The sequence below is a fragment of the Octodon degus genome, unplaced genomic scaffold, assembly GCF_000260255.1.
Source record: "Octodon degus isolate 3935 unplaced genomic scaffold, OctDeg1.0 scaffold00010, whole genome shotgun sequence".
In the NCBI taxonomy this organism is placed as follows: Eukaryota; Metazoa; Chordata; class Mammalia; order Rodentia; family Octodontidae; genus Octodon; species Octodon degus.
The window spans coordinates 3122855-3125510 of record NW_004524586.1 but is presented as its reverse complement, the minus strand read 5'-3'; positions in this window follow the sequence as shown (position 1 = coordinate 3125510).

Sequence of the window (2656 nt, the reverse complement as noted above, 5' to 3'; positions counted from 1 at the left end):
TGACAAACCAACAGCCAACATTATTCGAAGTGGACAAAAACTGAAAACTTTCACTGTAAAATCAGGAACAAGACAAAAATGTCTCTGTCTCTACTCTTGTTCACCATAGTCCTGGAAACTTTTTCAAGAGCAATTAAACAAGAGAAAGAAGTAAAAGGAATAACGCTAGGAAAGGAAGAAGTGAAATTATCACTATTTATAGACAGCATGAAACTCTACATAGAAAGGGACAAAAACTCCACTAAAAAAAGACTTCTAGATTTAATCAGTAAATTCAGTAGTATATCTGGACATTAACACTCAAATATCAATAGCCTACATATACATGATAATAAATTTCCTGAGAGAGAAATTAGGAAAACAACTTTCATAATATCATCCAAAAATATGAAATACCTAGGAATCAATATAACAAAGGATGTAAAAGACCTCTTTGGTGACAACTACAGTACTCTGAAAAAGTAGATTGAAGTGGATATAAGAAAAATAGAAAAATATCCCTTGTTCTTGGGTAGGAAGAACAATATAGTGAAAATGGACATGCTTCTAAAACTATTATACAGATTTAATGCAATTCTGATAAAAATTCCAACATCCTACCTCACAGAATTAGAGAAAACAATCCTAACATTCATTTAGAACTAGCACAGACCTAGAATAGCAAGGACAACTCGGCAACACAGGCAAGGCAGGGGGTATTACAGTGCCTGACTTGAAGTTATAATACAAAGCTGCTGTGATCAAAACAGCATCGTACAAGCAGAAAGTGAACAAACAAAAAACAGACCAGGAGATCACTCGAACAGTCTAAAAGATAAAGAAACAACTCCAGACATATTCAGCCACCTTATATTTGACAAAAGGGCCAAACATGTACACTGGAAGAAAGATAGCTTCTGTAATAAGTTGTGGTGGAAAACTGGCTGTGCACATGGCAAAGATTTAAGTTGGACCCATATCTTCCACCATATACTAATCTATATTTGAAATGGATCAAAGATCTAAGTATTAAGACAGGAACATTAAATTGGCTGGAAGATAAAATAGGTAAAACTCTTGAAAACATTGATTTATGTGAAAAATTTGAGTAAAACCCTGATTGCATAGGAACTATCACGAAGAATCAACAACTTGGATCTCACCTTATTAAAAAGATTTTGCACAGCAAAATAAACCACCAACAGAGTGAAGAGACAACCCATAATGTGGGGAAGAATGTTTGCCAGCTATTTCTCAAACAAAAGTTTATTATTTGCCTTGATGTTTGACAACAGTCATATTTGCCGTACTTTTACAATAAACTACTTTCATCTTTAAAAAAAAAGTTTATTATTAATAGCATATAAAGACCTCAAAAAATCAGACCTCCTAAATTTGAAGATCTAATCCAAAAATGGGCATCAGAGATGAATACACACTTCTCAGATGAGGAAATACAAACAGCAAATAAATATATTTTAAAAATTCACCCTCACTGGTCATTCCAGAAATGCAAGTTAAAATAACACTGATATTCCAACTCACCCCAGAAAGAATGCCTATTATCAAGAAATCAACCAATAACAAATTCTGGAAGGGCTGTGGGGAAAAGAAATGCTTCTCTACTACTGGTGAGAGTGTGGAATGCCACAACCACTGTGGAAATCAGTGGGGAGTTTCCTCAAAAAAACTAGGACTGGTAGTCCCATTTGACGCAACTATTCCCCTTCAGAATATCTTCCTAGAAGAATTAAAAACATCATACTACAGCAATATGTGTGCACCCATGTTTATAGCAGCACAATTTATAATAGCTAAACCTTGGAAATAACCCAAATACTCATCAACCAAGAAATGGATAAAAAAAGATGTGGTCTTTTTAAGCAATGGAATACTACTCAGCCATAAAGAAGAATAAATTGGAGGCTTTTTTAGGTAAATGGATGTAACTGGAGTCCTTACTCACCAGTGAAATAAAACAGATGCATATGTGCAAACATTGTATTGTCTCCCTGGTGTGAGAAGCTGAGAGAGTAAATGTGATTCCAAATGTACGGCGGATGTTGTAAAATGGGAAGAAACCTCAAAAGAAAATAGACACTTGTTTGGGAGAATGGGAAAAAAAGGAAGGGAAAAGCAAAAGCAAGATAGATAGATAGATAGATAGATAGATAGATAGATAGATAGATAGATAGATAGATGATAGATATTTGATAGGTAAGATAGCTATACTACTTATTTCTCTCAGTTTGTTGAAAAGATAGGTCTGTGCTAATATGTTTGGATAATTGAATGCTGATATCATTACTCTGAGTAGCTAATTTAAAGATAATAGTATGCACTGTATTAACTGTCTCAGTTTCTCTTCTCTCGTTGCTGGGACAAAGACCTGGCATCCAAAATGAAGGAAGGAAAGGTTTATTTAGCTCACAGTTAGTGGAGGTTTCAGTCCATACTCAGCTGGCTCCAAGGCAGACGACACATGGCACAGAGCAACCTTTCATGGCAGTGACAAAGAGGATAAAGCAAAAGGAGTGGCAGCAGCTCAGGTGGTCAGCCAGCCTCTCTCCCCTTCTTGCATTGTAATGCAAATTACCTGCCCCAGGGAAGGTGCAGCTTCCACACCCACCGTAATCAATCACAAACTCCAGAAGCCACCTCTGACTGCATTAAGCTT